Source organism: Amblyomma americanum, chromosome 1 (assembly GCF_052857255.1).
Source record: "Amblyomma americanum isolate KBUSLIRL-KWMA chromosome 1, ASM5285725v1, whole genome shotgun sequence".
In the NCBI taxonomy this organism is placed as follows: Eukaryota; Metazoa; Arthropoda; class Arachnida; order Ixodida; family Ixodidae; genus Amblyomma; species Amblyomma americanum.
This window is the reverse complement of record NC_135497.1, coordinates 91,339,634-91,367,224: the sequence shown is the minus strand read 5'-3', so window position 1 is coordinate 91,367,224 and position 27,591 is coordinate 91,339,634.

Here is a 27,591-nt window from a genome sequence, read left to right as displayed (position 1 = left end):
GGTCACGTGACCTAGGTGGCCTCGGCCACACCGGCTGCGAGGCTTTAAACGAGCCACTGCCGACGCTGACGCCGGACAATTTTTTTTTTCTGATATGGGGGGGGGGACGCACTCGCGTTGTAAAAAGCCAAGCACGGTGCCAGCTGCAACCACCCCGTTTCAAAGGGGACGCTCCTATATTCCATCCAACTACCCATCACGTCGCCTGAGGAAGCTGGCCGATAAGTGCGTTGACTCAAAGTGGCAGAAAAGGACCAGGAAACTAACCGGTAGGTATGGAAGCAGCAAACAAAGACAGAAAAGACGCAGAGGGCATAGAATTGCATGGAATATAACGCTTTCAGACGTCAGTTTTTGTTTGCACCGAAAAGAAATAGTTTTCCGCGCTGGCGATAGCGGGCACTGGGACGTAAGCGATAATCAATGACCCCGAGATTGCAGTGATGAACTTTGCCAAGGGGAAGGTTGAGTTGAGTTGAGGTGTTAAATGCTACAGGTGGGGTTAGCCCTGCTTTATCTGCCGGCAACTGCTCCACCGTAGCGTCCATTCTATATTAATAATGTCCTAAAGCCTGTCGCATCTACCCCGCTATGCGCACTCCATCTTATAATAGCACACATTCTCTCCCGCAGTCCCCATCTATGCACACAATCAATCCACACAGTCCACATCACAGTCCACTCCAGAAGTCAGCATCTATGCACATATTCAGTCACAGTAGAACATAGGCCATTGTAGTGCCGCAATCCATACACACATTCACTCACAGTATAACGTAGTCCACTCCGGAAGACAGCTTCTGCGTACACATTCTATCACAGTAGGCCACAGTACGTTCCTGCTGTCACCATTTAGAAACAAGATCCGTGTCCAGCAGAAATGTTAAAAGAAGGCGTGCAGCCTCCCTTCTGCATGTCTGGTTTCCACTCGGGTAGACAATGTCCTGAACTGTACTGTGACGGGTTCCTGTCTTCTTGAAGGAAGCGAACATCACATACCTTTCCGCGTTGTACTCGGGCCAGTACACAATAAAAAGTTCGATATCCCCGCACACACCACATAAAAAAGAGAGCGGAGACGATGCTATGCCCGTCTTATGCATCCAGGCAGGAGTGCGAGCAGAGGCCGTGCGAACTCGATGTAGTAGAGTCGCCTGGGATCTTCTCAGCCCCTTGGTCACACATGGCTTGTGGGGCGCACTCCACAGAGTACATAAATGATCGAGCACCGTTTTCCCGTAGAGACTTTTCCCATCTTGAGATACTTTTTTGATGGAATCCTTGAGCGAGCTTTATGGGCGAGATTGTCTACCACCTCGTTACCGTTGACTCCTATGTGAGAGGGCACCGATTGGAAATATACAGTAAAGCCTCTGATGTGCAGATTCTGCACCAAGCGCAGAGAGCTTATAGACAAGGCATCAGTAGGGAATCCGCGCTCTAACCTCTGAAGGGCAGATTTTGAATCAGGATTACAACCGGTTGAGCCGGACAAGACCCTAAATTCCGTAAGGCCGCCTCAATAGAAACACTTTCAGCCGTTGTGGAGGATACGACAGCAGTAAAGCGTACGGACCACTTACAGTCCAAATAAGGAACGTAAAAAGCCGCTGCACTAGCTTGTTTGACCTTGTCCACAGAACCATCCGTGAAAATTTGAAGATGGCGGGCATACTCTGTTTCCAAATGTTCAAGTACGAGTGAATGCGTTGCTGCCAAAGGAGAGCTGCGCTTTGCGCTCACATGGGGAATTGTGACCTTACAGTCGAGGGCCGGAAAAGACCAGGGGGGTTTCAACTGTTTCCTTTGCTTTCGGACATTAAGGCCTAAAGAACTATGAGTATTGAGTGCCAAGTAAACCTTCGACTCATATCTCTTGCAGAGCCGCTGGAGAAGGGATCGCCCAGCTACCGTCTCTCCTAGGCGGCCAAGATGCATTAGTAGTCTCTGAGAAGCGACAAGGCTAAGAGATTTCGATAGAGACTCATGAAGTACTGCCTTATTCGCAGCCGCTTAAGGAACTCCAATGGCTCTTCTTAGGCCCTTTCTGCGGACAACTTCGAGACGTTCAAGTTGTGATGCCGAGGGGGAGATTAAAGGTAATTGATACATTATGCGACTGACCACCAGCGCAAGGGGAGGGTCTCCCTCCTGACGAACGGAATCCTGAGGACTGCAATGGACAACCGCAAAATTATCATAGTCTGGACACCCACACACGCATCAGTGGCCGGAGATGAAGCTGCTCACGAACTCGCTTGAGGTCTTGCGTTCCGAAACCAGTGGGCATACCGAGGGTTTCACAGACAGGGATCGTCTTGTGTGCTAGAGAGATCACACAACATTACAGACTCAGTAGAGGGAAGTACCGCCTGCTGATAAATAATTGACAAAGAGGCAGGCCACCTCTCGGCGCCGTCTCCAAGCTCATACGTTCCCGAACCCGGTTATGTGTAGTGTTTATTCTCCGGGACAATACTCAAATGCGTGCAAGATATGTAACGACAAAGCGGAACTCAACCATATTCTTTGGAAATGTGCGCTTGCCCCCGTGGAGGGAAAGAAAAACAGTCGCTTGAAAAATGGGAGGCTCTCCTACTCAGCTCCGATCCGGAGACCGCGACAATGGTCGTCCAAGCTGCCGAAGACGCCGCCAGGGGCCAACACCTTCCGGCCATCGTTTAGGCGAGGGGCCTAAAGCCCCTCAAACTGTTGGAAATAAAAGTTTTACAATCCAAATCCGCCTAAATATTACATTCAGCTGCATAGGAAAGAAAATTTGCCAGGTTTCCATCGCAAAATACTAGCGGTTAATTTTTGGAAGGGCTGTGAAAAATCTCCTACAAAAGGTCATAATTGATAGAAATAGCAACATAGAAATGCCGGAACTTATGAAGCAAGCACCCGAACGATCATGAAAATAATTTCCATTTGGAAGTTGCATAATACGCTTTAAACTGCAAAGAAAAAAATTGATGTTACTACTAATGAATAATAATAATTGGTTTTTTGGGGAAAGGAAATGGCGCACACTCTAAGAAAAAAAGGAGTGGTCTTACTCCTTTAAGGGGGTAAATCCACTGACGCTGTGGCGACCCCCTTTGGGTGCAAAGTTACTCCTTCGTCGGGGGACTAAGTGCGTACGGAGTAATGTTTAGGCTGTTATCGGGGTAATGTTACTCCGTTTGGTCAAGTGTAAGTATAAGCCTTTGATGACTAACGTTACCCTTCCTCAGAAAGAGTAACGCTTAGGCCATGAAGGTGCAAACATACGTTTTATTTTCTGGTGCATATTTGCACCCACTCGGAATAAGCTTATGCTCAATCTCAGAGCGTAAACTTATCCTTGCAAGGGTTACGGTTAAGTCTATCTAATGAGCTTACTACAACGCTGCTAGAGTACAACTTTGCACCTTATCAATGGGTGTAACATTGCTCCGCGAAAGCATATGGTTTTGCTCTTTTAGGTGCACCTTTACGCCGTGTTAGGGAGGGTAACCTTAAGCGTAAACTTACCCTCGCAAGGGCTATAGTCAAAACCTACCTAATGAGTTTATTACAACGCTTCTAAGGTACAACTTTGCACCGTGTCAATGGGCATAACATTGCTCTGCAAGTGTGCATGTTCTGCTCTTTTAGGTGCATCCTTACGTCTCTTTTGGAAGGGTAACCTTAAGCGTAAACTTATCCTTCCAAGGACTGTAGTTAAATTTATCTAACGAGCTTATTACAACGCTTGTAAGGTGCAAATTTGCACCGCATGAGAGGGCATAACACTGCTCCGCAAGCGTGTATATTTTGCTCTTTTATATGTATCTTTACGACTCTTGCAGAAGGGTAACGTTACCGTCCAGAGGAATGTACTAAACCCTTACTACAGTGTATTGTTACATATTCTCGAAAGAGACGCACAGGCACGTTCGCTGTGATGCGAGGCACCCATTGTTGTTAAAAGCAAGGTCGTTTCTGGGCCTGTTAAGGAAACCACTTCACTTTGTAGGTGTGCGCTAATCGTGCATCTACTGCAATGTATAACTCACATTGCAACTAAACTCAGCATTATCATACACCTGTAGAACGAAGCTGCTTGCCGAAAAGGCATGATAACCACCTCGATGGCCGGCAGTTCAGAGATGTTTTTCTCTCCCACATTCCTGGTTATGTTAGTGTTAGTGCGATAATCTGTGGCGTGCCGCGCAGCACTTCAGTGTGCACTTCTGCACGCCAGTGATAGAACATCAGTGCGCACGACAGAGTTTATTTTTTTAATGAATTTAAAATTGCAACATAACACAGCAGTCTTCTGCCAACGCCATGATGGCATCCATGCTCCAAGTGAACCTGTGTGAAAAAAAAAGATCGTTGAAACATGACGGACAGTGCACACATTTAACGCATGAATTCACCATTAGCGGAAACCTGTCAGTCATCCTCTCTGTAAGGCTTGTTTTCCAACCAAAAGATCTCCAGCCCAAACGACACACTCTCATTCTTCGAGCGAATGAAAACTGCGGATGGTCGCAATCTGCCTGCAGCAGTCTAGGAAGGAAAAGGAGGGAGACCGTATTTTGTCATAGTGCTGTGGGGAGTAGGTTGTTCCTTGTTCTGGCCACGGGTGTAGTGGGGTAAAGGGAAGTTAGCGCGAGGGTGTTGTTCAGCAGGAAGTTTTAAGAAAGTGTAGTATGAGGTAGCTCAATACTGCTGGCACAGGAACAAAGGCCGATTTTCTTCTAGTTCCTGCCTAGCCTCTACTGCAGTGCTACAGAAGGTTGACCTTGAAGTAAACTGGAGACATTCCTGAGTTTACTCAGAAGGGGGAACTTGACTATTTTCTTTTCCTCAAACAATGCGAGAGCGTCGTCTGGAAACGAGACCGTTTGGTTGGAAAACAAGCCTTGCGGAGAAGCTGATTTACAGATTTCTGCAAATGATCTGTTTCATTTATGAAATCAAAATTTAAGCTTCGGCAGTTTTGGCCAAAAGCGTGAAGGTGTATGTGTGGCGTTTTCGAATCGAGCATACTGTAAGGCGTAATAAACAAAAAAAATGAACCGCCTTTGGACACCAAATCATCGCAGTGGCTCAGTGGTTATGGTGCTCGGCTGCTGACCCGAAAAACGCGGGTTTTATCCCGGCCGCGGCGGCCGAATTTTCCATGGAGGTCAAATGCTAGAGACCCATGTACTGTGCGATGTCGGTGCACGTGGAAGACCCGCAGGTGGTCGAAATTATCCGGAGCTCTTCACTACGGCATCCGTCATAGCCTGAGTCGCTTTGGGATGGCAAACTTCCATAGAACCAAACATATCTGAAATGCAGTGGAAGTTGGGCGCAGCTCCCACTTCGAAATGGCCTAGTTCTTTATCTACAGTGTTTTATCTGGCTTTGATTCAAAAGGGCATACTATGACCCTGGAAAATTTTTACTAACAAAAACAAGCTGAAATAAACATTGTTCAGCTGATGAGCAGTAATGCTTTTGGCACAAGCAAAATACAACTTGCGTAATATCAAGCACCCTCTACAATTTTCCAACCGAAAACCCTCAATCACAGACGGAAATCTGACATTCTTCTTCGAATAGGGAGGGGAGATGTCCCTTTATCTGTTTGAGAGGGAAGTTGTTGGAAGGACACAATAGAGCAGGGCTGCGAACTTGAGGAGCGGGCTAGACAGGTACTCGTCAAGGAATGTATTATTAGACGCCTTTAGCATACCGGGAACACACCGGTTTACCCGACCCCTCCTGCGCACGCGCAGTGGTTCCCCCTAATTCCAACAATGCCACTGCGCGTGCGCAGGAGGGGTCGGGTAAACCGGTATACGTCTCAATTATGCTAAAAATGTCTATAACCTTTCGACGACTTCCGTTTATATCTACAAAGATGGTGACGAGCATCGACTTCAGGTTCTCCCACACTAGGGGGCAGTCCCCCTCACATTTTGGAAAAAGAATACAATGGAGGGCGACTGACTCATCTCCCCTCGCGCTAACTCTTTCATTCAGCAGAGCAGGAAGTGAAAACGCGGTTTGAACTAAAACATCTATGGTCCGCCTGGTCGGGTTCTTGAGATAGTTAAGAGAAAACTGACGCCAACCATCCGACTAATGAATTCAGAATCCAACTCCCTCGCCGACCACTCCGAGCGCGCCAACCACCGGATAGCCTTCGAGAAGGTGAGCGTCTTGCACCATGGAACCAAAGCTGTTCAAGATGCGACATGTTGAGTCCTGGCACATCCGGCTAACAAAGGCGGCGATGAATATGACTCCAGGAACGCTCCCCTCCGCGTACGTTATTGGACTGCGCCACGTGCTAACAAAGGGAGAGCGAAGGCAGCAACCCGCTGCTGCGGCTGGCACAGAGTTTTTTTTATATAGTCACCCCTGAAGATGGGACCGAGTAGGTCCAGAAACGTTGGGCAAAAATAAAAATATTGGTTGGCGTCAGTTTTCTCTCAACTTTGAAAACGTGGTCTGTGAACAAGGGTTTTTGGTTAAAAAACAACTTCCCGTAAGTCAGCTTTCTTGCAATTTTGCAAGTTGTCCATATAAAAGGTTCAACTCCACATCTCACCGCCTGCGTGCAACAAAATCGCATGCGCACTGATTCGTGAGTTTCTTTCTGCAACAACTTGCAAAAGTATATGTTAGCTTCTGCAGCAGGATATTTTCCGACTGAAAGCTCTCGTATACAGACAGCAGTCCCGCATTCTTTTTAGAAAATGAAGGTGGGAGAAGTCCCTTATTGCATCTGGTGACCGACTGACGCATTTTGCATTTTGTGGGCAGGGGGAAGTAAGTGAAAACGCAGACTGCGAAAAATGTCTTCTTTGTTGGAAAATATCTTCTAAGCCAGGGGCAAATTTTGCAAGTTGCCAACTGTCATGAGGACTTAGTGACGTGAAACGGCGATAGAAAATTGTTTGCGGGTGAAGCTGAAGCAAGCCCTTAGGGCTTGGAGGGAATGCTAGAGTACGGGGGGGAAAATACGCCGTATTTTTGCATTAAAAGTGAAAATAATCCTGCGCGCGTATCTCAGCTTCATCTGGAACAAAGGCACCAAATGGATTTAGGCCTCACAAAAAGAGGCCTGCACTACAGTTCAATTAATTTACATTTAAACTATTCCGAACAATCATCAGGGTTCCGAAAAGAAAGTAGGACTCACCATTTGAAGCACAAAGTCAATATTAGCTGCGCTCATGCTGGAGGTTGCATGCATTTTGCAACGTACACCCGCCGTAAAGAGTTTATGAAAGGCGATTAAACATCTAATCGTTTTGCGTTCAAAACTTACTGCTGGAGATATAAGGGTGCACTGCGCAATTTTCACCGTGAAAATTAGTCTGCGTACGGTGGGCACAGCTGGCAAAGGAAAGGGTTAATTGGAGAGACAGGGGAGATGCCTTTGCCCTGCAGTGGACGTAGTCAGGCTGATGATGATGATGATCTATTCTAATGCATGGGAAGACGATGACAAAATTGAATCATTTTACTAAAAGTGCTATAAAAGTTTGACGACGGGTGTACGTGAGCATAAGTAATTTTTCACCCCCACCCTACTACCAAATACGAGCAGATAAACGTTTGAAAGTACTTACCAAGATTGATGGCGTCATTGCGACCTATGTTAGCCTGTGGCAGGCTATCAAAACGCGTTATTCGCTCGGCGACTGCGCACCACAGATACAGAATCTGACAGCAGATAGTATGACGCATCGTAGAGAGACGCGAAGTGCAAAGCATAGCTGCCAGTACCAGTCAGTGCTCTCTTGTGGCTACATGGGGGGGGGGGGGGGGGGAATGTGCTTGGCTTCTGCCAGGTGCCTCGATGCGCGCCCTCTCCCCACTGAGGGTGGTGCCACTCTTGGAAGGGGTCGTAGATGCCAAAAACCGGTTCTCGGGAGGTGCCGCCGCCATTTTCTTGCATTCCGCTCCCGCCGTCCCGCCGACTCCCACGCTAGACACGGAAGGCGGCATTCTTCAAGGATGCTCTCATGGGAACAGCAAGCAATGAATATGCCTCTTTTGACAATTCTCAAGGAGTGTGTGAGTGATGGACGGAACTTGATTTATCCGAGCAGTGAAGTGATCCGCACTCTCAAGAACTAGGAGGAGTACTTTACAGGCGCTGCCGCGTGGTGTACAATCAATATACACACGATGAAGTCCCCTATGAAATTGCTTACAGAATACTTTTCGAAGGTAGACCGGCCATGCGCAGATCACAAGGAAGCAATAGGCAAAATGCTGATAGCCACCTACACAAAACTGCGGCTGCGCATCCATCTGCGTCAGTCCCCAGCCACACGTGCTGGTGGTCATGGAAGCAAAACTTGTGCTGGTGTTAGTCTCCTGTAATCTGTGTAATCAGACGCTGTAATCAGTGCGAACTTTTCGTCTACATGCACAAAAGCATGAGACAAATTTAAGTGTCAGAATCATAAGCAGCATTATGCTTGCAGTGAATCGTCGTTCGTAATCGTTTTGAAGATATTGTATTTGTGCATTAGGGTAATAAATCATTGTTCTTGCTTGCGCCTAAGTCTGTGTTTTGATCACATAGTGTATGCATGACACAGTTTTCCGCCATTGCATAATAGTGTAAGTGGACGTAAGCATGCCATGCGTCCGAACTTGAATATGCAGCTGTTCATTTGGCGTACTTCACTTTCTTTCCGCTATATCACACGTAAGCGCAATGATAGCAAGTTCATGGCGCCGGCATGACAACGACGGCGAGCAGTTGCCCGCCGTGATGGCCTATTGCAAAACAAAGAAAGATATCCGCTATACTCTCGCTAATCGTCTCGAAATATCTACTGCATCACCGACTCTTTACTCTTACTTTTCATCTAAACTAGAAAAGGAATGATTATCAACGATAAAGTCCAATTCAAGCTTTCACTGCAGGGGGGGGGCACCTCATTCCAGGCGCGTCACGCAGCAAACGCGCACCTTGCGACCAGCGTATGCAAGAAAATGGCGGTCGCGCTAGCAGACGACGCGGGTGTCTGGCGGAAGGACGAATGAGCGAACCCACGTGTTCCCTGCACCCTCTCTTCACCACCTCTCATCCTTCGGACCTTGTGCAAGCCGATTCTTTATTCTCTCCGTTTCCTTCTCCGAACCGATGTTGCTGGTTCTAGTAACATTGCCCGTGTATGCTTTCTTGGTATTTACTCACCTCTAACGTTTTACGTACCCTTAAAACAGACAAAATGAGGAAAGACAGATGAATTTGTAAAAATATCTTTCCCTTTTTTCCCCACCTTTTTCGTAATGAGCATAGGTACAAACCGCATTGCGTGGTTAACTATCGGCATTAAAATCGCCTGTTTTCTTTACTTGCTGAGTGCTAAAAATAGTGAGAAGTAGGCAATATTAGAAATGTACACATGCTCTGCGCTTGTCGTCCCTAACATGGCACCACCTTGCACGCTTGCACCACCATGAAGGTGGTTCAAGAGTGCTTTAACATAAGTTTTCGGAGATATTGCACATAAATTAGAAAATGAGCTAGTCACGCACCTGTAGGGACAAGGCCTGTTCTCGGATTGTGTTTCTGCCGCTTCTTACGTGTACCTCAATTGCTTTTACTACTGCTAGAAAGAAAACTAAAAGGTGACATAGCTCCATTAAATATTAGATTTGCACACGTTATAGAAAATAAGCAACCGATTACATTTAAAATGACTCCATCTGAAATGAAACTGATTATCGTGGTGAAGTACAGTCCCAGGAAAGTAACTTGGCAATTACAGAAAGGTAATCGACTACTGTTGCGTCACTTTCTTCCCGACATTTATATTACCATAAAGGGCCAACTCAAAGGGCCCTTCCTGGGCGTACGCGCTCAGCATTGGCGCTCTTGGCGTACGCTAGAATCGGTCTGCGCATGCACACTGCAGGAGACGCCAGCAAACCTCATCTGACCATGCTAGATATCGGCGCCAGCGCACGGGCGCTCGCGTACGCGTCGAAAGCGGGGTCTGGTTTACAACAATAGGAGAGTCGCGGGGCTCTCGGTGGCTCTTTTCTTCATGGCTTTAAGCTTTTCAGGCCCAGCCCCCCCCCCCCCCCCCCCCACACACACACACACACTTTTCTTCGCGGTTTAAGCTGTCCTTTCATCGCCCCCCAACCCCTTCTCTTCACGGCTTGAAATTTTCTCCGTAGGCTCGAGAGGGGAAGAGAGCCTGCGCCACGAAAATGGAGATGCATGCCTCTTTTCGACGCCCGTTCGGCGTACCCCAAGAGCGCCGACGCTGGGCGCGTTCTTCCAGGAAGGGCCCTTGTAGTTTGCACTTAACACAAATTTACTGAGACTGGAGTGAACTACAGCGGCCTGCTTGATAATTTGTCCTACGCTGTTAATTTCCGAGAGGAGTTCTTTGTCGAAGCTGCGGTCGATAACTTTCCGATGTTTCCTTGTGAAGCGGTCAGCTGCTGCACTGAACACGCCCTCAATTCATGCGCTACACGGAAAAGCCGTACTATAAGTTAACATATGAACACCTTGCGCTGGTGTTGGGTGTAAGGGGGGGGGGGGGGGGGGGTGCAGGGCGGTCACATGATATTCTCGGGTGGAGAACTCCCGTAGACGGCGGTGGTAACCCGGATGTGGTCCGGACATGATCGTGCGCAATGCTTCTCTGCAGCCGGTTCGTTGTCACTCGATCACAAAGAAAACACGTCCCCTAGCACCAGTGCCGTCAGGAAAGCTGCACCGTTGGTTACAACTAATTTTTGAAAAAAAAATAGCTGATTACGTGTGATGAACTGCAGAAAAAGTAACTGAATTACCTGAAACATCGTTTGAAAAAAGCAATCGATGCACACAAGTTGGGCTTCTACCGCACGAGCCGGATTTAGGGTTGCTGGACGGCGGAACTTAGCTCTGATCCGCCTTATCTCTGATCCGTCAAGACAGCGGTTTGGCCCAAGACCCTTTTCCCAAGCATCTCACCCTATAAGAGCCGAGCACAAGGCCGGGGAAAATCTTGTAGCCATCAAAAAACAGGCGGGTACCCGGTGGCACTGCGGATCGAACCCAGTACCCCCCGAATGTTAGGCTGATGCTCTACCACAAGGACACCGCTTCGGTACGAAGAAAGCACATTCCAAAGTAACACGAAAATGCAACTGCTTACAAGTAATCAATTACATGTAACGCGTTACGTACAACTTTGGTACGTATCATCAGTTCTTCCATACTTTACGTAGTCTTCTAAGCGCGATTAATTAACGTCCAAGAGAATGTGACAGATATCAAAAGAAAGCAAATCTCAGGACAGCGAATCAAGCCAAATGTATTAAAAATGCAGGTACTTGTTTACTCTCAGACACGAAGACTTAAGCACACATACATATATTCGAAAAAAGATGCATGAAGAGATGGTCTAATGGACCACAGGATGTGAGACACACAGAGATAAGTGCGCTTATATGGACGCATTGAAATTTGCTCAATCAAATCATATATACATTTATGTCAATACATCCTAGCGGCAACTGCATTTGACGTCATCCTCGCGGAGCAACATGTAATTAGCAAGAACATAGATATAAAACATAAAACAGTTTCACAACGTCTATTTCATGCATTGTTTGCACATGATCTAGTATCCACACTGACTTGCGCTAGCATTACCACATCAGTCAAAAAGTTCGTAATGCGGGATAACTTCAAACCCCTGACTGTACTCGTACATGTCCAACGCATGATTGTCTAGTTCTTGTCCTGGACGCAAAAGCAAGTCTGTTCCAGACGGCGACACACCATAGCTTTGACGATGACGTGAAAATCCTTTTGTATGAAATTTCTCCAAGCAAAGAAAAAGCCAATTTCGAAAAATCAGCAACTTTTTCACTTCAGCAAAGACAGGAGCTTCATTTTCCCAGCCTATGTGTAGAACATCTGAACACCTGTACGAGCAAGCGTCGACGCTGGCATTTGCCACAGAGAACATTTTCACTTCCTGATCTGTGATGCCAACTTCAATGCGCACGAACTCTGGTACATCTGCTGGCTTGACCAAGGACGCATGAGAAGTGCTCAAACTGTCACTGACGACCATAGCTGACTGTTCGTAGCATGCTCGCAGCTGATGCCTTTCGCACAAAGTACGACAGATGTTCCTGAAGTTCCTGCTGCGCGTGCCGATAGTCTTGAAGTAAGCATGCTTTGCTTCAAACCGCATGCTCCAGTACCGCCGTGGAGGACCGAACAATGAAATGAATCTTGGGTAATGGATTAAGTAGTGAATCTTGGGAATGATATGCACATTTGGATATCTGGTTCCAAAATTCTTTAAAAAATAAGAAATTTGGACCTCCAAATAACTGCAGCAATCTTCAGGAATTTCTTCTGCTAAGACTATATTAACTATCTCCCGGAACTGAAGATATATCTCCCAGTCAGGGTCACCTTCTGGCACTATGTCGGCGAAAAACTGCGGCAGTAAACGGAATAAGCACTGCTTCTGGCTTGCTGTGCCTTTGAGCACGATGCCCTTCCGAGAAATGCTGATTGCTACTGGGCGATTTCTCTTATCATTTTGTTGGAAACTATAGTTACAAATGTTCTTCAACTGCTCGGTCTTTAGCACACCAGAAGACAATAAGCACTGGAGCACATGTTTAACCACGAATCCTATTCCTCCCTCCAGAATATCGTGCATACAGTCGGGAAGCAACTGTTGTGTGACGTCGAAGTCAGGGATTTTCAGGAGGGAAGACTCCTCATTAACGCCATACAGTTGCGCATCGTCTCTGTCAAGCGTTACAGCCGTGAGGTGGCTGCTGTGTGCAGCTGCTGTTCACACAGTTACATCTGCTTCCGACAGTAGTGTGTTCAACTTCTTTTCGTGAGCAAGGCAAAATCGGCAGACCCTGCCGTTTGCAAAAGATGCGCGGAACCCCCCTATCTTATGCAGTGACAGGTTGTCTCCGGTAAAACCAACTACAAAAACACGGAGTGCAATCTCGGAACTGTTGAAAAGAAATGTTAAGCCCTCCTCGTAAAGACGCTTTATGTCATTCACTAGCGGAGCGATTACTTGACATATGCCAAATCTTCGCACATCGGTGTATTTGGCAAGGAGCAGCAGGTGAATAGAGCTCAATTTGCTCCTGTATTTTGGGTGGAGATTCAGGATCGAAAAATACACTGCCAATATTTTGTGCGATCCGGCAGCCGAGCCGAGAGGATTGCAGATTTCGAATTCGTCAGTATACAATAACAGAAGTACTGATTTCGCTGAGCCTTCTATGAGTAAAGCGTGCTCTTTAACAAAAGCGCCGTCAGAAAAATCCCGAAGCTTTTGGCTGGAATCAATTCTTGCCTGATGCAAAACTGCTTCAACTACTTCATGAGACGTCAGCAGAGCTTTAAGGGAACGTTCCAAGGGTACATAAAAGCACACACCACAGACTCTCGGGTCAGTTTCTCCTGAAAGTTTAACTTCCTCTAGCTGAACATAATGAAGCCTTTTCTGCACGTATGCCAGAACGGCATGATCACTTTGAAGGTCAGCCCACAGAAAATCGACAATGTCAACTCCCAAAGTTTCCACTTCATCACACAGACTAGTGCGGCCGTTCTGCCCGGCCTTCAAAGTGCGCCGCAGAACTGCAGATAACAGAAGTTGCACAAACACCTTAATATCATCAAATATGTCATTCGCAACACTCCGTGGCAAACAGCGCGTCTCTGTCGTCTTCAAAAAAAAGAGCATCAAATGGCGCTTAACTTCGTCGAGCTCATATTCAGGGCTGTCGTCAGTAGGTGGATTTCCATTTGCTCGCCGAGTCTCGTCGGACGTGGTCTCGATGGAGTGAGGTGATGGGCCTTCGTCCACGCCGGTATCCGATGCTACGTTGTCACTGCCGCTGCATGGCTTGTAAACTTCGGCGGTCTTGATAAATTCAGAGTGCTTTCTGTTGAGGTGCTGTAGGAGCCGTAGACGTTAGGACAGCCTTCTATCCCGCACACTACTTTAAAGTTCGGCTCTTGAGAGTGAACCTTCCCTATGTGGTTCACTACGCTCGCGTAGCTTGACGCATAGTAGGGACATCTCTCACAGCTGAAAACCATGACTACTTTAGCATTCCACAGTGCTCGACTTGTACATGCCTGTATTGACCAAAATGATCGTCTCAGCGAAGGAGAAATACGTTCTCATGAGCAGGGAGTCAGCACAGTGCACGGACAGCAAGGTAATCGCACGGAGAGTGGAGAGCACGTAGCGGGTATGGGGGGTGAAACTAAAAGGCTCTGATGAACAAGAGGGGTTAGCATGGCTCCCGAGCTGCGCGTCCGCGTCTCTTTCCCTCCTGTGCTATTCTTTAGCGATAGAGTGCTTTGAATATTCGTTCGTTCTTTATTCGCCCCATCTTTATCGCTCGTCTTTTCTGGGAGATTTTCGGTGTCACTGGAAACTGCTGTTCCAAATGTGTTTTCTCTGGAAAATGTGTAAAGATTGTGAGAAGTCCTTCATCGTGGCGACCAGTTGTATGTAAGTGATTATTTATTTAAAATAACAAAAGGAAGGTAAAAGATGTTTGCTCACCCCGGCATCTGCCATCACTAATCGGTGGCACCTGAGCTGGGGCAGCGGAAATAAAAGATAGCAGGTAGTTTGAAGAAGTGAAACGAAAGAGGTGAGGGGATAGTAGGAAAGAGATAGGGGTGAGGGCGCCAACGAACATTGCGACCAGTTCTGGGAACAGAAATTTGGCCCGTTTTGTTCTTTTTCCTGCCTAGCCTTGGCTGCAGAGCCACAAAAAGCTGTCCAGGAGTACAATGGACAACTCGCAAAACTGCAGGAATGCTGACTTACAGGAAGATATTTTCCAGCCAAAAACCATTGTTCAATTACCGCGTTTTCACTTCCTGCTCTGCTGACTGAAAGAGTTAGCGCGAGGGCAGATGAGTCACCCAGTCGCCCTCCACTGTATTCTTCGTCCAACAGGTGAGGGGAGAAACGGAGGAGAGAACCTGAAGCACGACGCTCGCCGCCAGATTTGGAAATAGAGTGTAAAGGCATACGCCAGAACAGGCGTCGAAAAGGGGTATGCATCTCCATGTTCTTGGTGCTGGCTTGCTTCGGCTCTCGAGCAGACGGAGAGGATTTCAAGCCGGGGAGAGAAGGGTTTGGGGGCATTGAAAGGACAACTTAAACCGCGAAGTTCGTGGAACCTGAAAGAGCTTCAAACTGTGACGAAAAGAGTCATCGAGAGCCTCGCGATCCTTCCATTGCTGTAAACAGGACCCCGCTTCAGTCGCGCTGGCGGTGCGTGTCCCCAGGGAGCGATTAACATTCTTTCGTGTCTATTGAATGTGCCACGCCTCGAGTAGAAGCCTTCTGCGCGGGTTATACCTGTGCTACACGGGCGTTTCGAATGCCTCGAATGCCTTCCAAACGAATGTCATTCGACTCGACTGCCATAGCTGCGCTGCTACACGACGTCTTTTAACGGCATTCGGTTCACATGAAATTCGAGTCGACGGAGCTCCGCGGAGACATTCGAAATTTTGGAATGCCTTCGAGGCGCAAGCGCGACTACTCTCCACCGCAGCGTCTTCGCGCCATAGGTGGCAGCATAAGTTTTGAAGAGCAAATACGTTCGTTAAACAATGAAATTCTAAATACTATTTATATACACTACACGGATCTTTTCCAGACGTTTTGTTAGCAAGCAAATATTTTCCGCATATTCTCGTCGCAGCGTTTTGTTCAGTCTATCATGTCTTATCTTAATGTCACGAAGGCATTATAACCCTCCTCTCTCTCTACTTCTTTGCATCAGCTCACTGCGAATATCCTGGCGCCAAACCTATCTTCTGTGCGTCAGTAAGCAAAGAAGTCGTGGCTGCGTGACGCCAACAAAAGGCGGATTTTTCTCCAGTAATGGTTTATTTGCGTTCCTTTTCGTATCGCTTAAAAAGAATCTACAACTGGAGAAAAAGGCTCTTTTCATTTCCGCCATGCAGCCACATCAGCAAAATTCGTCACACTTGTTTCTGGGACACAACGTCGTATAGATTACTCTTTTTTTCCCCTCAGCTTTCGATGCAGTGGGGATGAGAGCTTGTCAGTCATGTTCACTAGCCAGCGTCTTCCTGCGCGCTTTACCTCAAACGTGGTTTTCCTACTAGCCCAGACCCATCTACAGCCCTGCCCGACGACTAATCGAGTTCGGCAGTAAGCCAGCGTCTTTTAGCAACTGGAGCAGACGGCTCCGCGGAAGCGAGTAAGGCGGCCTGTGTTGCGTCGGCTTCTCTTTGTTAGTGTAGCCTGGCGGGGACAACGGTATTCAAAATAAGTAGTTATCAGAAGCTGATTTGGGAAGTGTCTTTGTGAATCAGTCGATTTGAATGATTTTTCTTCGTGTTTTGGAATGAAAAAAAAATTGTTTAGTTAAATTTCCCTCGAATAAAGCGACTTAGTCGCTTCGAATTACGAAGACGTCGTCGCATCGCATCATGAGTCTACTTGTAGTCAACACCATCCAAAGGGAAACGCAACCATCTGAATTATTTTGTTGCGGTACAAGCCGCTAAGAGAAGCAGTTAAGAAGATATGGTCATTTGGTTTGAGACGCGTCCTCAGTTTGAATTCACTCCAGAGCAGTGCCACGACGGACCACTTGGAAGAGAAACTTGACATTGTTACGTGGAATACTTTTCACATACAGTGCAGTAATAAGACAAATGCACTTCAGATAAATCTGGAAAAGTGGGTGTTAACTACGCAAAAGTATTACATTTGGCAGGTCATCCTCCGCGTTGCTTGTATAAACGAGAAACTCGGGGCTTTGCGAAAAGTCCGTACGTTCAAAACAACAAAAGCCGCATAATTTAATGGAATTTGGTGACCCTAATATAGTCTATTTCATCACTATCAATGAAGAACAAATAACTGCCGTCGATTTTCAATGCAGCCATTAAAGAAACACAGCAATCCGTCATATCTTGTCGATTGTCATGTAGTCGGAGCGAGTGCAACATGCATAAAATACACTCAAAAGTGCTAAAACGCTACTGCCACTAGTGAAACAATTGTGTGCTATTTCCAGTTAAGTCGCATTACTGAAGTCGCCATACGCATAGCGCGCAGTACGCGACCTGCGAGTGGGAAACATGCCGCGGCGAGGGGGGAACGGCGGCGCGGGGTGGTACAAAGCGCGTCCTCACCCTGAAAGCGGAGGTGAGCGGGCGTCCAGGCACCCTACACAAAATGCTCTACGAGCGCCCCGTCGTGACATACGAGCAAACTAATCTTCCCGCTGTTTTAGGGGCGGGAACGGACGCGCAGTTATCAACACTGGTAGGGAGGGTAAGTAGAGAGTAAGTTTTCTAAAAGGGGGTAAGTGATCAGGAGCGTGCTATTGACGGGTGCAAAGTTACTCCTAGGGTCCTCTAAAGGGTGTAAAAGTCTTTTTTACCCCCTTCTCACACCCTTTTTTCTTAGAGTGCAGTATCTGTCTCATATATCGTTGGACACCTGAACCGCGCCGTAAGGGAAGGGATAAAGGAGGGAGTGAAAGAAGAAAGGAAGAAGAGGTGCCGTAGTGGAGGGCTCCGGAATAATTTCGACCACCTGGGGATCTTTAACGTGCACTGACATCGCACAGCACACGGGCGCCTTAGCGCTTTTCCTCCATAAAAACGCAGCCGCCGCGGTCGGGTGCGAACCCGGGAACTCCGGATCAGTAGTCGAGCGCCCTAACCACTGAGCCACCGCGGCGGGGCTACTACTAATGGCAAAGTATGTCTGCACAGAAATGGCGGACGACGTGCTACCCTGTTCATTTTTTTTGCGAAATATTTACTGCGTTCGCTATATGGCATTAGAAACCAGTGATTTGCTACCTGAAGGATTCGAAATTTCCCTGAAGCAAGAAAATCACTGCTAGGCCAGTGCTGCACATACTGAGAAAAAGCTGCGAGTTCGCTTTTTACACAATTGTGTACTTCAGAATAAGCTTTGGTGTTTTTGTTCAGAGCGATCATGCGATCTGTCACTCGCCGTTTTGCACATTTGTGCGCGTAGCATGTCAAATGATTGATGCAATTAAAACAAAGCAGACTACAGACCTGTATTGAGAATGAAAAAGGCAAATTAGGAAAATGATCGTTCTATTTTAACTCGTGAGGGAGCACCCAGCTCTTTATAGCTAGATCATGGTATCTTAGAACGCGCAGCTACAAAAAGAAAGTAAAGCAATAAGATGGCACATGTGCAGTGTGGGGTAAATCAATAGAAACAATTCAACATTTTTACTATAATGTGGCATTATCCATTCAGATTTCGATGCAGACACAATCACTCTCCCTGAGGCGTTGGGGTTTTGTGATGAAGGTAATGTGAATGAATTTGTGGTAGACGTTTGCAAAAACCGTCTGGAATATTGGGGGCTCAAAAGCAGGGCGGTTATCGGATATAAGGTTATGATTGAAAATTGTTCAGACGTAACACTGAGTGGACTTTCTATTTAAACAAAAATGGCGAATTGTAGATAGCACCACTAAGTTTGAAAGGAAAAGAAATAGCGAGCATGATGACAACTGGGAGCCCCAATTTGCATCCATCCATCACCAATAGCGGACTGAGCGATACGATACGATATTAGATTTTATAGAACAGTTCTCCTGTGGCATAAATGAGGCTAACGTCTTTAAAGTGGGTAAGTAAATACTTTTTCTTCACTTTTGATTTCCCCGCGTAAACCATCTACACGAGAATGCAAAGCCTTCGACTTCAGACAGAAATAAAGGACCCCAGAATCAAGGCAGCACGTTTAGCGCTTTATCTGTGGGCAACCACCACCCTCCCTTTTATCCGCAGCTAAAAAAAGACTATGGTCAGGGTCGATTACAGCAAACATCGCTGGTCTGGAAAACAGGACGAAAGTCTCATCGGCAGTCGAAGCAACACAATGAGCAGAAAACGCCAAGATCGACTGAATAATTCTGCATTTATACCGCAGCACATTATCGTCACTATATGGCACATATAGTTAACAATGGGGAACAAAAAGAAATGCACGTCCGAATTGCAAGACATAATAGAGTGCAGGTCATGCGTGGCGGCAGGAGTGCTCAGGTATATGTAGTTCCGCTGCGATAAATACGTCGATGGCTTGTCGCCTCAAGTCGCAGTCTCAAGTCAGTGTGAAGAAAAGGGCATCATGGCATCAATGGCGTATCAATGAGTCAACGTGAGGTGGCTCCACTCATTAATCCTTCTGTCGGTCTTGCCTGGATGTGAGACGACGGCGGCAGTGAGGCATGCGGTAGCGAGGCATGTCCAGCTCCCGGCGCAGGTCCTGCAGTGGCCTCATCAAGACCCGGAGTTCCCCTAGGCAAACATCTTCGACAGCAGTGGCTTACTCATGCTGCGTGCGTTGGTGCGAAAGTTCTTCCGCTTCTTTTTCGACGACACCAAAGCCACTGCAGATGGTAGACGCCCAGCTGGCCCACCAGGACTACTGGAGGACGTCGGGTAGAGGCGAGGACGGGACCAGCAGGAGGTGCCCATGTTCTTCCTCGTCTCGCTTGACGACACGGAGGCAGGATAACCCACGCACGCGCTCCAAGGGCGTCGTGAGCGAGGCTTTTGGCAATAACCTGCAGATGTTTCGCAGAAGGTTAGCGAGGTCTGCCACGTCAACGACGGTATAAAGACCGTGCGGCACTCCAGGTGTCTGCACAGGATAGTCTGCAGAGCTACGGAGGACTCGACCAGAGGCCTGGACGAGCCCATGACGCAAGTCCGCGAGCAGTTCTGCCTCTTCGTGACAGCGATAGCAGGGTGGTAGTGCGTCCAAAGTGTGTGGAGCCAGGCTGGACAGTCCAGCGACAGCGTGGTAGGGAACCTGAAGCACAAGCTGGTCGCCTTCATCAGGACGACCGGAGCCGTGAGAAACCAGTAGCACCGTGCGCTGGGCGCGGAAGGCGATGACATTGTGCCCAGCGTTGACTCCAGGCTCGTCCATATGGTCATGCCGACCGTCGGGCTCTGTATCGTGAGACATCTGGCTTTGGGAATGCACGGCAATGGGAATCTTTTTCAGCGCGAATTTGCAAAGGTTTTCCAGGGCCTGCACGAGACGCAGAACGCTCACCAGTGCGCCGTAGAGAAGAGGAACGCTTCCTGCCTCGGTACGGAGAGCGCGCATCTCGCCGAAGTCAGCCAGCCGCTCGCTTCCCAGCAACCGCGCATACAGCACAAAGGAGCAGCTCCGGGTCGACGCTAATTGCAGCAGCTCAAGCCTGTAGGGGCAGTGGTGCGTCATCGCAGCAGGGTGCACAGCAACAAGGCCCATGGACCAGGACCGCTCCGGGTGTGGTAACAATTGTAGGCCCACGCGCCGTACCCGGATCCAGCCGGAAGTTGTCCTCTGCTGCAAGTTGTCACCCGCGAAGACCACCTGCGCCGCCAGTTTCGTTGAAGAGCGCGCTGAAATGCCGATCGTGTAGCGGGAGACGGGAAGACAGCAAGGGGTCGCGGTTGTCCAGTCCAGCAGCAAGGACGCAGGCCTTGGAGATCGGGGGCGATTCGAAGCCGGAACAGCACGTTCGCCTGGTGGCCAGCGCCGAACGAGGACACTTGTGGCGCGTGGTGCGCAAGCATGGTACGAGCTCCCTTCGTCCTTCTCTTCGTTGGGATTCCGTGAAAGGTTGGCCGGATGCCAATTCTGCAAAAGTAGCGCGATAGATTTCGGTCAGTTAGTTACGGTTTCCGAAGCACTATAGGAAAGCGTGGAGGGAGCGTAGAAAATCGATCTAAACCTGTCGCGCGACCTCCGCGACTCGCCAGTTTGAAGCCGCCCTTACGCCGTCGTCGGCGGCGGTGGTGTGAACGAAAAAGCAGGCGGATCACCTGCAGGTCACTCGAACTTACAATGTTATCACAACCTGTCCAGCGGATTGTAAGCACGATGTACCCCGTGTCAGGTGGCAGTCAAATTAATGGCTGGTCACGTGAGGTTGCTTGGAATAGCAACCTAGGTCTGACAAGCCCTATGATCTATGAATGCTAAGCGATCTATGAATGCTAAGCGATCTATGAATGCTAAGTATGGAATCACTAATTCCGCATATATGGGCATTAACTCATTAACGCTGTCACGTCATACCCTTCAGCAGGAGTTTAAGTAACCCATCCAGTTTTTTTTTTGCCAGTCGTGATTTTGGTCATGCTTACCTGTCTGCCTTGTTTGTTTTAATGATTTATCTACAAGTATCGTTGGGTATTTCCAACGGATGCCATTTGTTTTCCTTCTCTTATTTTTTTTTTGTTATCCTATCGCTCTTACAAGCACCTGCCGAGAAAGGTTAGAGAACTGCTTGCGCGTAGTATCGAAGAGAAAGGGGGAGGAAGAGGTTTGCCTGGTTATTTACCTGGCTGCCTACTGCGGATGGGACGTTGTAGTTGAGTCCAAATGTACTTCAGTTGAGACCACGGTGGTCGAAAACGACTCGGGTAACAAAATAACGTGAGTTGTTGTTATGCAGTAGTTTTTGAACCTTGTATTTCAAGTCCCATTTTAACCATTTTCAAGTTTTTTTTTTTCGTGGGAGAAATTAGGTTCAGCGTGGTTTTCCTAAGTAAAATTTCTCGCCTGAGGGGAGGAGGAAGCGGCCCTCTCCGTCCCTTTTCATAAATCCGGCCCCGAGAGCGACGAAAGACCCCCTTCCCTCAGTGAGATATTTTCTATACAAAAACCATGAAGGGTTTCATCTTTCCGATGAAGAAAGTTCCATAAAAACACTAGAAATAGGACCGCCCCCTCCAAGTGTCAGCCATAAATCCGACCCCGTGTGGCAGTTCTATATAAACTTTAGAGTCTAGACCATCGATCTAGCCACTGCTCATGACCGCATCCACACCTTCACCGACTGCTGAGCTCATCATTAGCCTCAAATGCATCGCCAAACATTCGGTCGTTATAAACTCCGGAGCCGAACTTGCACAACGAGGCTCACCGGTTAACCTTTACTCCATGGATACCCGGGAAAGTCATTGACCTAGGCCACTACGAGGCTTACTTTGAGCGCAACTCACGGCGGGCGCAAGACGAAAACTGTCAACTCCGTACGCACTCTCCAGGCATTACCCATGAATCGTCCAAGACAAAAAAAAAATCAGGAGTCCGCCAGCACAACGCTCTTCTCATCTCTCGCCATCCCCCCTGAGACGCAACGAAAAAGCGCTCAAGCATCGCTATGTCTCCACACTGTCCCCCCCCCCCCCCCGCATTTTCAAAAACTTCATTAGACGTTTATAGCATGCCGAAGACGTACTACCGGAGACGTATGCCGGTTTACCGGACCCCTCCTGCGTGCGCGCAGTTGCCCCGCCTGGCCCCACCCATGCCACTACGCGTGCGCAGGAGGGGTCCGGTAAACCGGCATACGTTTCCGGTAGTACGTCTTTGGCATGCTAAAAGCCTCTAATCAAAATCACTCCGCCGGCCCTTACCTTCTGCCCTTCAAACAGTACCGGCTGAGCAAGATTCAGTTCAATCCAATTCCTTTATTTTACCATATACATGGAATGAGCTCTTGGGCAGTGTCAGCCGGGGCCTGTTTGTAGAGCAGAAGGGTCGGCGGGGTGATTTTTAATAGCTTGTTGAAGGTGCATTGGGAGAAACGCGTGGGTTTGGACACTTCACACGTCTTCACACCCATACGTTTCTCTCTTTGCACCTCCAACAAGTTACTCGCTGATCTCTCTGGCCTGCAAGCAGGCCCCGGCGGACACTGCACACATCTTGCTGTGATATCCTTTACACGGGCACAGTGCTACAGTGCTCTAGAATATGGGTAGTGGGTTCAGGGAGCGGCCAGCGGTGAGGCGACTTGTGTCGACGATACCAGATGGCGCCACCAGAGCATGGGCTGTATGAAATGCGGCGCGCCGCGCCGTGGATGCGCGCTGTGCATAGAATAGTCGGAGAAATAAGCAAGGCTCTGTCTTTTAAAACAGGTCCTACAAATAGGTGAAGCTGTACACAGATATTGTCGGCGAATCAAGAAAATTAGATGTAGTAGTAGCCAACAGCCGATAGCGCGGTGGTGCGGACGAGCGGCCCCGTTAATGCTTCGCAACGCTGATCGTGCTCTTTTGCAGGTACGGCTCCCATATTTCAACGTTAGTGCATACTAGTATTATCGCCGCCCATAGGAAAGGCTGAGTACAGGGAGAGGAGCAAACATTCTATCGATCATCGGGGTTATCCAGCGGCCAACTCGAAGCTGTCGGTAAACGTGGCCGAGTGTACTCCAGCTTGAGCCATCGGAAGTGTTTTAGTAGAGGGGCGGGGCAACAAGAAATTGGAATAAAAAAAAACGCTTCACTTGGAGACCGTTGTGTGTACAGCGTACTATATGTGAATGCGATAATTTTAAGTGTGGTATGCATGCCTCTGTTTTGTAAAAAGGAAAGGAACGCCGACCAAAGGTTGTTAAAAAGAAGACGTTCTGGCTTCCCTATGGAAGCCTTGATAACTCTGATCAAGGCTTCCGTAGGGAAGCCGAAACGTCTTTTTTTCTAACAACCTTTGGTCGGCGTTCCTTTCCTTTTTACATGAATCTTCTACCTGACCGGACGAGTTTTCGTCGAACTTTACATTTCATGCCCCTGTTTTAATTGTTATTTTGATGCATGCATTTTTTTCATCAAAACGAAGGGTCAATTGCCGCCGATGTATAAACGCTGATGAATGCAAGACAAGATAAAATAACTTTTATAAAACAAAGCACTCCTTTATTGCAGCGCTCCAACTATGCACAGTGTGAGACCTATTCTTGAATTACTCAAAGGAATGCCGTGTTTTCTTGTTTGCACAGTACATTTAGCCGCGCGACTATGAGCACTTGCCCATCTTAGCATGAAGCTTCTTTTTCCTGCCAGCTTCTCGCGACTCATTGATTTATTTAACATAAAAATGCAGCCTTGTCAAAACATAAAACTTGAGAATGCTGGCTGTGAGCGCTTCTGAGTGCTGGCTGCACCCTACACCACATGAAATCTGAGATTTTCCCAGCACCATAACATCTACTATGCTGTTACTGCACAGATTTTCCTGACAAAAAAAAGTTGTGAAAAGGTTTTCCAGCCTTCTCACCATCAAAAAAAAAAAGCACACGAGACGGGTAGAGCAACCCTCCTTTGTCACAAATTGCAGTAAACTCACTGTCCTGGCTTTGAAGGAACATCCAGCTTAGAAAAATCGTCCGGCACAGGTGCTTCGTGAACTTCAAAAGGGTCTTGGTCGTTCGCCAACACGCTACTCTCAGTGTCAATGCCCGGACACCTCGATTCCTGTTAACGTCGGAAGCATTACTTTGTGGTCTTTTCGCTTCATTAGGATATGTACTTGTGCTTTTCCTCTTTCTAGGTGGTCTCTGTAGCGGTGTTTTCTTTGACCGATAGCTCGGCGCGTTCGGCAGCAAAGTTGGCACCGCATCGGGTAAACGTTCCGGCTTTCCACGCGGGATGCGGACTTCTTTGCCGTCAATGATGTGTATAAAGTCCCTCACAATGTATGATGGCTCGAAATGTAGCTCACACACACAGCAGGTTTCGTCCAAAACCTTATCTTTTCGATGAAGGTTGCGTTCCCACTGCTTCCGTCGGTTCTCATCCTTTGGCACAGCGAAGAGCGACGGCTGATCGCCTTTTGTCCACTGGTATCCTGTTTTGCACCCGGGAGCAAAACAATGCCGTTGACGCCGACGATTCGGCATGACCGTAGTCTTAACGCCGCGAACTCACAAAGAGGAAAAATGCACCGCACAAAAAGCAACAAACAGCTGCAGGCAGCTTGGCGGGACTGCTAGCCGCGCGCGCGGGCGCGCCGAGCCTACAGCCCACGCTACAACAGCGCCACCGCTTACATCCGGGACCTGTCGACACTCGCCGCCTCACCGCATCGCATGGAGCGCGCTGGCTCCTGAACCCACTACCCATATTCTAGAGCACTGTAACAGTGCCAACAGCGCCTGGCACCTCCCTCCCCAAGGACCGCCCTGTACAGCTCCACGTGGCGCCTCGCCCAACGGGTCCCACCAGCTCCGAATTACACCAGCGCAGGGAAAGGTGGATTGGGGTGTTACGCGACAGGGTTGACGTATTACGAGGCACAGCATTAACTCTTGCCAGTTTTAACGAGATAACATTAGAAACCTCATCTAGAAAAAAAATGCGTGGTCGGTCGCATAATTCCCAGGACCAGGAGTGACGTCACCAGACCGGAAGTGAGAACTCTGCGTTCCGATGTGTCTTCACTGCGTCCGCCTCGCCGCCTCTAGTAGACACCTTCGGGGAAACATCTAACCACCGAATAGATGTCTGCTTGTGTGCAGACGGACGTGTAGTGGTCCGCAAACACAACCATGAAAGAATGACGCAAAACTGTATAGTCGTCAATAGCATCTAATACTACCACATTGCCAACACATAATGTAATTAGGTGTGTCTGTGAACTTTTTTAGTCGCCTCCTCGCTTCAAGTGACACGTTTCCGCGACAAATAAATGTGAAGGTACGAGGGTATCACAATATTTGGCTACACTAAAGAAACGTATTTTTATGTGTCAAGTTTTTTGTAATCTCCTTATAGCATTGCCACTGCGCCTCAGTGTGGCAGTCCGAGAAGCTTCCTCATTCCAGCTTATCGAGAATTTCGACGGCACCCATTCTCCCAGGTTAAAGAAGAAAATACCAGCCAAAAAAAGACGAACACACCAGGAGAGAACAACACAGGACAACGGCTGGACTAACAACTGAATTCTTTATTGAGTACAGACCGCCGAGTAATCTCAACGCATGCGCCAAGGCAGGACAGACGCTCAAGCATACTTATTCAAATAATCAAGTTCTTTTATCGTCAGCGCTATCGATGGTGAACTGACGCAAGCATCGACATGTTTTGCTATTTGAAAGGCCTCAAAGATTTCGCGGGACTTCCGTGTTTTCCCATAGCCCAGAATGGTGACTCTACTACAGTGCCAAGCAAGATTGTCATCTTCACCAGCGCCAACTTTTGTTTTGTGCTGGCGCATCCTCTCGTTCACACAGTCACCCGTCTGACCTATGTAAAATTTTCCACAGGTCAGCGGAATCTTATAAATCACTTCAGTCCGGCACTTTGCGTACATGGTTCTATGTTTGGTCGTGCAACGGTTCTTGTTTCCCCCAGGCATAATTCGTGCACAAAGTCCTGAAAGCTTGACGGGCGCCGAAAAAATCAAATTGACCCCCTGGCGCTCGGCGACTTTCTTAACATTGTGCGCCACTTTGTGCAAATAAGGCATGACTTGAAATTTTTTCCTTTTGTCAGTGGCATCATTATTTCCCTTCTTGACCTCGCCGTTCATCTCTTTTGATACGGATTCAGCGACCACTCTCAACATTTCTGCAGGGAAACCTGCATCAGACAGGCGTTTGGCTTGCGTAGCGACACTGGTTGACACGGTGTGACAGCAACTTTATTTCACAGAGTTCTCGAAACAAGCCTTAGCAATACCTCACTTGACTAGTTTCGAATGGTTAGAGTCAAAGGGTAAGAGCCCTTTTTTTTGTCCTGGGTGAATACATCCAACACACATGGCCTTCTCCAGAAAAGGTTAGTAGCAAGTCTAAAAAACCGATGGAGTTGTTAGTGGCTAATTCGTGAGTAAATTTGAGAAGGGATGAGCAGCGCCTAAAGGCACCTAAAACATGTTCAACTATCATCTGATAGGAGTCATTAGGTCCGGTGTTTAAAAGCACTAAAAAGTCATCAACGTATCTGACAATTCGCAGAACACGCCCGTCATCCAAAACACTTCGAAGCGAGCGGTCAAACTTTGCTAAGAAAATATTGCAGAGCACTGGGGCTTGTTAGATGCGGGGCTTCTCTCCCGTAGCAGGCCACCGGTGTTGGGGGATTGCGCTTCGATCCCACCGCTGCCACCAGTTGTTAGATGCGGGCCCCTGGTTCGCCTGTGCCGTCCCTCGCCAAGGTCGGTGTCCCCGGGTTCCGGATCGGGAGACTGCTGTTGTGGGGGTGACGAAGAGATGAGAGGGGCTCCGAGGTGAAGAAGAGACTGAAAGGGTTTATTTACATTTTTACAAAGTTTGAAAGAGTGAATCGGGAGCTGGCGAACACACGCCAGATCGCTGCTTAAATAGGGTCCCCTGTCCCCAGGTCCTTAGTTGGGGAATCTAGTTCATTAAAAATGCGTCGAATCACTGTGATGTAGATCACGTGTCCAGTCTTCCGGGTCCGCCTTCCAGGACGCCCCCAGCCACACACTCTTGCCACTTCTGGCAGATTATGGTCCGCGCTGTCCAGGCTTCAGTGATGAATAGCCCGAAGGGGGTCCCATGGCAGCGTCGAAGGTCAGTCACCTGCACTTCACAGCGGTAGCGTGGGAACTGATTGTTGCCACCGCAGTTTGCAGAAGCTTTCACGTATAAGGAAAAGACGAAGTTGTTTTCGAAGCACGAGGATTCCGGCGACGTTGCCTTAGTCAAACCCGGCCGCATTTGCCACGGCTCATTTGCAGTCCCGCCGCTCGCCGGCTCCC